The sequence below is a fragment of the Anneissia japonica genome, unplaced genomic scaffold, assembly GCF_011630105.1.
Source record: "Anneissia japonica isolate Jap-2015-1 unplaced genomic scaffold, ASM1163010v1 scaffold287834_len5846547_cov211, whole genome shotgun sequence".
In the NCBI taxonomy this organism is placed as follows: domain Eukaryota; kingdom Metazoa; phylum Echinodermata; class Crinoidea; order Comatulida; family Comatulidae; genus Anneissia; species Anneissia japonica.
The window spans coordinates 4,479,413-4,489,373 of record NW_022704992.1 but is presented as its reverse complement, the minus strand read 5'-3'; the positions used below and the strand labels follow the sequence as shown (position 1 = coordinate 4,489,373).

General features: G+C 33.9%; 1 long non-coding RNA gene across 2 annotated transcripts; it reads left to right on the top strand.

Moving 5' to 3' along the window:
* Window positions 1-1,272: 1,272 nt before the first annotated feature.
* Window positions 1,273-6,391, top strand: LOC117105069. Of its 2 annotated transcripts, none has more exons than XR_004444850.1 (3): window positions 1,273-1,402; window positions 3,810-4,008; window positions 4,726-6,391. It is a non-coding gene; the product is annotated as an uncharacterized LOC117105069 (long non-coding RNA). The 2 variants fall into 2 exon arrangements; XR_004444849.1 differs by having other exon boundaries at window positions 1,274-1,402; window positions 3,846-4,008.
* The last annotated feature ends 3,570 nt before the right edge of the window (window positions 6,392-9,961 follow it).

Here is a 9,961-nt window from a genome sequence, read left to right as displayed (position 1 = left end):
GCCTATTGGTGTGCTTGACACCCCTCCCCCAATCAACTCCCCCAATCATAGTAGACTTGGGCGAATTGGGTGTGCGGGCGGGGGAGGGGGTTTAAAAATCGACTATTAACATTGGGCTTGAAGTTTTCTTGAATGATGTTTTTGTTATGTACCCGATCCCTGCAAGTGCGGATTGAGCAGTAGCAGTTATGACAAAGTGACCCCAACGCATCCGGTTGATTGATGTCGTCATCAATGGCATTGTTCCTAAGATAAGGGGAGGGGGGCTTTTGTTTTTGTTTTTGTTTTTCTTTCAAATTCAGCTGTCAAATTAATTACTTATATGTGCCAAAGGTGGGAGAGTTCTCAGAAAATAAAACGGAAAATAGATCCTAAATCACTGAGATACAGGCATTGAGAGGGGCACAACTTTATCTTCCCGTCCCCATGATCTTCGCACCAAGTTAGGCCTAGACTAGATGCTTTCATTTTTATATTACACTTTTGCAGTGCTTTTTTTTTTCTGTGTGCTACATTAATTAGTAAATTATTCTCAGAAGGGGTTATTACTATATACTCCTACTTACAATGTATTAAACAACTTTGTTGTTCTTTGCTGGCGTAGCATCGCAACAAGGGTGGCGCCAGAATTTTCCCGACGGGGGCTGGTGAGTCCGACGAGAGCATAAGTAGGCGTCGTCGGACGTCGCTCAAAATCTCCCGGAGGTGTTCCAGTTGCCGGGTGTAGGGGTTTCAAAGGCTTATTTAATCGATCAGTGAGAGTCGATCTACTAATATATAAATATTAGGCCCTATGTCTTCCCCGACGAAGTGTACGTGTTTTCCCTCGACGGGGTGGGGACAACTCTCCCCGACATGGGGTGGGGAGGGGGCGCTGGCGCCACCCTGTTTTAGCATATTACTGATTTCATTTGCCTAAATTCAACACTAAAATAGGACTAAAAACTTTGTTTAATTCTATCTATACTATAGGCCTATTGGAGGATTGTGAATAAAAAATATAGAATTAGAAAGTAAGGTAGATAAATAATAACGATATCAAGAAAATTAAATATTACTAATCAAATATTTAGCATCTATATCAATATTCTTGCACAGCTGGGTTTCTTTTTGTGTCTCATTAGTTTTAATGTTTTCTTTTAATTTGATTTGTCTCTTTTATCCCTTGTTAAACTTCAATTAATGAATTGCAATAAAAAATGTTCATGTTTGTATTTGAGTTTGCTGCCCTCTAGGTGCTAAAAAACACTTTATACCCACATGGTTTGTTTGCAACCAACCATAGACACATACACACGCACACCATCCCACCACAGTAATCTCCGAGCCATTTTCAAAAGTTTTCGAATGGGAATGGTGTAAAAAAACTTTTTTTCTGAATAAGTAATAGCAAAAAAGATAGGTGAGTTATTATAGGGGCTTCTTTTTTGTAGTACTCATCCGAAGAGACATGTTTTAGGCCTGCCTATATTATTTTTGTGCCTGTGTGGGTCGCGTTGTTGTGAATTTATAGGCCTATAGTATAAAATTGAAAGTTCCCCCGCAATGTAAGCTACCGGTAGGCCTATATATGCCTGTATAAACTATAGCTTTCCCCCTTGTAACTAGTACAGCCTACAGACAGGCATAGTAGTAGAGGGCTAGGCCTAGCCTTCTTCGGCCTTAAATTGCAATGGGATCCTTTTAATTAGAAGGCCAAATGACTTTCACGTTCAGTCTTGGAAAGGGTTGATTTCATTGCATTAAACAGAAGTTATGCCTAAACATTGTTCTATATAGTATCATCCTATCTATGAATATCGTATTGAGGACTACCAATTGTTCATCTCAGATCAAGATGAGGAGTCTGGGCATAGTGTTCTAATATGTTAGAAACAATTGCAATTTCCCAGATTTCATTTAAAAAGGTAACTTTGGTTCAGACCTGCCAAATCACCCGATCCTGTCAGGTGTCGCCCATTATCGAAACAATCTCCTTCCCCTGATCAAATGTAATTTTCACCCTGATTTTACAGGTTCCCTCCACAAAATACTACGATTTATGCATAAATGATTGAGTAGATCATTATTATTCAATGTATTCGCCGCGATAGACAAGCAGCAATTTAATAAGTTGTTTTGCAGTAATTTTGTACCACTATGATTTGTATTGACGTGTCTTTTGTAGTAAATTGCATCATCTTTTGGTTAATTCTGGAAACAGATTTAAAAAAAAAAATCATCATGTCCCAGGGGTTGGCAGGTCTAGGCCTATTGTTTAATCGGATTAGTTTGGTGTTCATAGAAAAAGAATCAAATCTCTTTTTTAGTTTGTGTTTATCTTATCCTGTCTAGTACATCCAGCAATAACTGCAGATTAAATGCTTTGTTTTGTGAAGTGTCTTAATCATAGTCGGAGATTGTATTTAGAAAAGTATTCATTGGGATTTGAGCTTTGTTTCATCAGAAGATAAGAACCAAGGACTCGAATTCAACCCTGGCCATCAGGCACAAGCTCTGTGCTCTAGAGGTATGATGCCAGGCTAGTGATCTGGAGATCGTGGGTTCGAGTCCCACCCGGGAACAACTTGCGATTTTTTTCGCAGTTTTCAAATGTACTGAGTATTCGGTACATTTCCACGTCAGGTAGGGCAAAATTACACCTACAGTTATACAAGAACCAAGTAGTTTTATTTTCATACGATGAGTGACCTTTTTCTGACTCAACACATCAAGGCTGAGCCTACTACTGTAGATATGGAGATGGTGAACCATCTAATCATTTAGAACAGGTTTTTACCGATAAAGAAAATATTATTAATGATGTTATTCAATTTCTGCCTTTATAGGTAATTTTAGTGACTAGTTTGCAGTTTTTGATGAATCTTTTAAGAGAAGATAGAGTTGAACCTACTATTCAAAGTTTTAAACATTGATGATTTGCTACCGGAGAAATTAGTGCATTAGATTGGGGTGTAGTCCTAAACAATAAAAGTCTTTAGTCATGAGTGTGTTTGAGCGTTTACGAAATTTGCCTTACCCAGATTGAGTTCTCAACTTACCTATTGTTGCGTATAGAAGACAAAAAGCTCATTTGTTAGAGGTTTTAAAGATTTTAAATGGCTTTGATAATGTTTCAGTTGATTTTTTTCTCTGAATTAGATAAGATGTTAGAACACGTGAGCATTAAAGTTTTTTCATACAAATTGGATGATAGATTCGTTCAAACGAAAGGCAATTATTCTTTGGAACTCCTTACCTGATGATAAAATTGTTTCCTCAAAACTCTGTCATTTGAAAACAGAGCTAGATCAAGCATGGGCCAGCTACCTATTAAAATTTGCACCGTAAGATATGATATCATTTTCAGGAGGAGCTTATATAGGCATAGCCTAGCCTCTGTTCCAGAATTGGCAGAATTGCAATGTTCCGGAATCAAGTCAACAAGTACAATAAGACTTAAACTATCTAAAAAGTTGTTATTATCCCCCTTACTACAAATCCTGGATCCGCTTCTCGATAATGATGATTTTAGAACATGGTTTTAATTGTTAACATAATTCGCAATTCAGCCTTTTGGCTGCTATGTTTTATGTCTTAATTTGAATTTTGAATCTTGAATAAATATACCATTTTGAATTAAATTGAATTGAATTCTGCCATAAAAAAAACAATAAAATAATTGTGTTTTGTGATGTGACCGCATGTCCAACATGTAGCAATTGGGTTGACTCCAAGGAATAGCACCCATAAAGGCACACATCTTGTTTTGTTTTGTTTGTGAATGTCCATTCATTTAATTCAAATAAGCAATACATTACCTATATAAGATGGCAGATTTTATTAAAACGGTACTATTTCCTGAGGTTATCTGACACGTGAACAAACTGAAACTAAACAGAATAATGAATACCTGACACCGCAGCAGCTGATCTGGGCTCTTAAATATCTCTGTATTAAGTATAGTCAAATTGTGACCAGAAACCAACAAGCAATGGAATGATGTGCTTCACAGATCCTGTACTCAAAGTAAGTTTGTTATTGAATAGGGTAATTTATATAGACATACTGTAGTTGAGACAATTTTTTGTGAGAACTTTCCTCTTTATTTTCACAATAATTGCTACTATTTCTCGTATAACTTCCATTTTATTGTCTCATTGTGAATTTGCAGTACCTGTATGCCTATTTATCAATAATATTATCCTTCAAATACAGGTACTCATTTTATTGACCTATTTCAAATGTATCACCTTAGCATTTTATAATGACTGTATCAGGAGAATGTGGAGTTTGACTAGATGTTCCCAATAATTGCACTACGGATAGCATCCCACGTAGGCCAACAGAATTTGTTGACAAAAACTCAAAACTGTGAGAATACGGTTTCCCGTACATTATTTCCCCCTTATTTTGAAAAGATATATTGACTGAAAAGTTCCAAATTTTCCCTACATTTTTACTTTTAAAAACATAATAATGTGTTTTATTTCTTTTAAATTTATATAAATTTTATCAATCATCATAATCCTGTGAATTGTATGAAATTATAAATCAATGTAAATGAGGAATAAATCATTTTGAAATTCAGTTAATCATTGATTGTCTTACATTTTTATTTGCCAGGATTTCCCTGTGGCCAAAAGGTCCCTTTTGCGACACCTCCTTCCACTCCACTGAATGAAGACCAAGCCATACTCTGCAGTACAATTTAGCTAAACATCATAATTTTTTTTGTCATTTTAGAATTCTTGTTGAAAAACATTGTGTGGGGCAATGTTCGACGCCATTTATTTTTTTGCTCGGGATGAACAACTGACGCTTCAGTCATTGGCTAAAATGTTGGACATAGACGGGACATTTAAAGTGGTTTGACACCCCTTTATCTGTTTACAGTCCACTTTTTCGTTAAGATGGAGCAACCAAACAGATACTGTTAGTTTATGCCTTGGTGTCAGGAAAGGAGGCAAGTGCTATAAAGCCGTCTTAAGACCAATGAAATGGGTATTAGCTTCAGAGATTGCAACAGAGGAGGTGATGTTGGATTTTGAAAGAGGGTTACGGAAAGCAGTTCCTGCTGTATTACCAAATGTACGTTTACTTTTATTACAAGACGGGAAAATAGTATTGTGCAAGATGTGAAACTTTTATTATACACTCCATAAAAGACAACAAATTAAATATATTACTGGACAAAAATTAAATATATCAAAGTATTCATTCCTTAGAAAATAGAAGTGATGCCTTCATAATAATCCTAAATGCCTGTGAAGATGATTTGATTAACTTAATAATTAATAAATTAAGAAACAACACAGTATAAATATGTGTTTAGGGTCCATATCAAAAATATCAATGTCTTAACAATTTTATTTTTTCATTATCATGTGTGTGATATGTCATGGATGCTCCTTCCACTGGAAGAATTAGCAGTATGGACAAATATTGTATATAGTAGTATGTATAACTTTTTGATTGTATAGTAGTACAGTATAAGATTCCGATTGACAAAGACCTAGCAGTATGATTCTGATTGTATATATTATAAGGATCTGATTATACATAGTAGAAATTAAAATAAGATTCTTAATGGTATGCAGTGGAAGATTCTGATTTACATAGACCTAGCAGTATATGATTCTGATTGTACATATTATAAGGATACATAGTAGAATAAGATTACTATTGTTATGCAATGGAAGATTCCGATTTACATAGACCTAGCAGTAAGATTCCAATTGTACAAATATATAGATTCCAACATATTTATTATTAATTAATTGTACATTTTAATATAAGTAGTATAATTTTTATTTTGTAATAAATTATTTCAATATAAAAGTGTCTTCAATCAGTTTTGTAGGAGCTTTAAAAGCAAAAATAGTGAAATAAAAATCAATTGTAATAACTTAGACACTACAATGTAAATAATATTTGAAATATTAGCCTATGTTAAAAGTTGGTGGTTAGATTTTAGAATTTAAATTGGAAAAAAAGACACATTTTATATTTTCACACTTTCATTTTTTAGTACAGTATATTTACATTGCAGATGATGACAGGTCTACCGAAAGTAAAAGCCATTTATAGACATGTATTCGCGAATTCAGTCTTGTGACTTCTGAACTTTTGGTATATCTTATATTCCACTTAACTGCCAATAACTCACCACTGTTATTGAAAGTTCATTTTAAAAAAAGCACAAGAATCTGTCAAATATATATAATGGATTATACTACTTAATGCACTACTACTCATTGGATATTTTCTGCATGCCAAAATTCTTGTCACTTTTGCAAATTACATACATACATTTAAGAAAATATTATACCATGGAAAAAGACACTAAAAAATTAAGATTTTGGAACACTATATTGAAATGCTTGTGAATTAAAATATCAGTTATTTAACACGTTGACTGCCAGACCTTTTTATAATGTTCCTTCTCGTGTGCCAATACAAGTTTACATGTACAAACATATTTTTTTGAAATTTTATCTAGTCATACTGTATATCATCAAAGTGATGTGTCTAATAAATTGCCGGCGGCACTGTGGTAGCACTTTTTATTGATTATGCCAAGTGCGAGTTATCTTGTCCACTTTTTGCATGGGTTGGTTGGCACCCCCACTTGAGCTGCTCGAGTGTACTACCGGCAACATAACACAACAAACATACATACGTCATTTGTACCTTATCGTCTAGGTGTATCTTTCTCGGACTACCAGCTGTTGAGTCTGTTGTTCTACAATGTATAACAAAGAAGTTATAAACGTTAGAATGTTACCCCGATTTTGACAAGTATACTCGTCCCTGGCACCCTCAGCAACACCCTGTGGGCGAGTATACTCGTTGCTTACAGTAAGTGTTAGCTTTTTCTTAGGTAGAAAAGCTCTTCATGAGTTTCCAAAATAATCCATGATAATACAACAGTTTTCATCATTAACACGTTTAAAATTGTTAATGTAATGATTTATCTGTTGCAATTTGATTTTATTGAACTGTATCCCTCAGTGTAAATTTGTCAGCAATTTATCATTCCTATTCTGTTCATAATTTCCTTACCATTTTAATAATAAAAATTAAAGGAAAATGATTAATATTTATGATTGACTTCAATAAGTATAATATAATAATTTGGGATGTGTAATTTCACTAAATGGGTGATGCCCCAGTTGAAGGGTTTTAGATGGGTGTCTTCCTCTCAGTGTATTGGGTTCATGGGCAACCAAGAGTGACGGGTTGAGGCTCAAGGTGCAAAGCCTCCAGGAAGCTTTGACATTGTAGGACTCAAATAAGAACCATTTTTGAATAAGTGCTCATACACAAATGATTTTTTTTTTGGCAAGTCCATCTAATTTTGCTAATTAACTAGCATATCTGATTTTAAAGGTGTATACTGTATTTTAAGATCAGATGATATGTAAGACGATATAACACATTTATGACTTAATGTGAAATACAAAGATTAAAGATAATTTGCTCTTAAACCTACCTACAGACTATTTTTATTAAACTGGTTAAATTATGTTTTATTGTACATTTACTTTTCTTTAGCATGGGACTGGAATGTGTATGTAAATTCTAGGATCCATAACATCAAAGGTGAGTAAAATTTTTATCTCGGCTTTTATGTTGATAGATGTTCAGCTTTGTTCCAGTAGTACTGTATGCTGGCTAATCCAGCCTCAGGAGAACTCTGGAGGTATAGCAAATGATGCTACCAGACTTGTGAATTATTGAAAAATTGATTTTGATTTGAGCCTCAAAGGTAAATACACTGAAAGAATACAATGTGATGGTGTAGTAATATTAAAACAATTGTGTGTATGCATTACGGTATGTGTGATGCAAACTAGTGAATATTAAGCGAAGTAGAACACAAAAAATCGTAACCTAGTTTTTACTAAAATTGCTTTTCTGAAAGACATAATTTCACAAGACATAAGATGATGGGCATGGACCAGGGAGAAGTTCACACAAGTCAATATTTTGTAGCCAGCCCATTGCTGCCTCTGATGCTTGACAGTTGCAATAATGACAGACAATAATTTCACTAGCAATTAGTAAAAATTACGACGTCGTTTCCTGTTCTGAGTCCATCATTGATGCATTTCAGGATAAAATGAACAACAAAAGATCATAAAAATAACTAATTTTGGTTATTTTGTATGATTTATTGTTGTTCACTTGATTTTGAAAATGCATCCATGATAGACCCAAAACATCGACCTTTTTTGTCAATAATAAATTTTGTGTTAAAATTGGTAACAAGTAGCATTTTGCCGGGAGTAACTTACAGCAAGGTTGAATACCTCATGAAAGATTTCCGAGTTAACCGTGCATCAGCAGATCATTGATATGCATCATGTTTTACATTAGCCAGTCGGAGTTGAGAAACAGAAAAATATCTATCTGGTAAAATGGCTGGTTGACAGTTAAAATAATGACCTGTCTCGCCAAAACTCTGTCACATGCATGGGGTTTGGCAATAATTACATCGCTAATTTTGAAAATGACCTTTAATGTTATAAACATCGTTGGTTTTTAAGCCTTGTGTCTGAATTCCAAATGTATGAAAAATTGTTTAGTTAAAGACCATACACTCGCAGATTGTCTGGTTTTGAGTATGTGATGAATTTGATCAATCTGTTTAATCATGACACATTTCCCATGCACATGTATACACTTCCAATGATGGATCTATGTGGGAATGGGAGCTGACATCTCATAGAGTAGAGTTCCAGGGGTTTTGTATTTAACTCTCATTCAATATTGCCGTAAGTTACTCATCATTAAAATGAAGCCAATCGGCCCAATCTCATTATGAAGCTATTTCTAGTCATGAAAAAAGAAAATGCTATTTTCTGGTTTTTTTTACCGGATGAGCATGTTACAGTAGCCACTAAGCTACAGAAGAACTTAACATGTTATCCAGCAACGATTCTCTTTATGCAATAAAAACATTTTTCAAAAATTTATAAGAAATGAAAATATATAAATAAAACTACAGAAAACTAATATTAAAATGTAGTATTTTGAAACAATATTTTGGTTAATATTTAATTAAAAATATCATTGCATATCCAGAATTATGCAGTTTTTAAAAAATTTTGCAGAGGTAATATATTTGGTTGCAATATTGTTGCTTGCCCGAAGGTGTATATATACACCTTCGGGCAAGCAAAACTCAGCATAGGCAAAACAAATTTTGATGAATATTAAAGCCGGATGGAATAAATCAAACCACCTCTCTCGTAAGTAATTGTTTGTTGTGTTCAAATTCACCACCAGATGAACCCCCACATGGGCTATCCTGGTGTATTTCACACTGAAAAAAATTCATCCTTTGCAGTGCAAAATAAAAAATATAAAATGCACATCTCAATTAACATTTCAGTATTGGCATTCAAAAAGGAATCTGTAGAAGATTTTAAAAATGAATGAAAAATTTGTTACAAATGGTTCTTTGTTTTGTTAGAAACATTAACCAGTATGGAGGTGTTTACCTCTATTTGTACAACAGCCATTTTGTAGTTGTAGTTTTTTCTATTATACTGATTGTTTCTGTATCTACATGTATAAATAACGAAGGAAATAAAAATTTAAATAACAAATCCACATTAGATACTTATTATTGAGATATACTTTCAGCCTAGAAAATCTGTCACAAATGTTATGATTTATCTGTTGCAATTTGATTTGATCTTATTGATGACTGAACTGTATCCCTCAGTGTAAATTGTCAGCAATTTATCATTCCTATTCTGTTCCTAATTTCCTTAACATTTTAATACCATGCATTTTGTTTCATTGTACCGTGAAGTTCAAATTCAGAAACAGATCTTATGTAGGGTTAATTCTGCTCGTTGTACAAAAATACTATACACATAAAAAAAAATTTACAAAAGCCTTAAAAAATTTTTAAACACTCACATAAGCCTTACTACCGTGGTCCCACTGCCTCAACAAAAAATTCCTT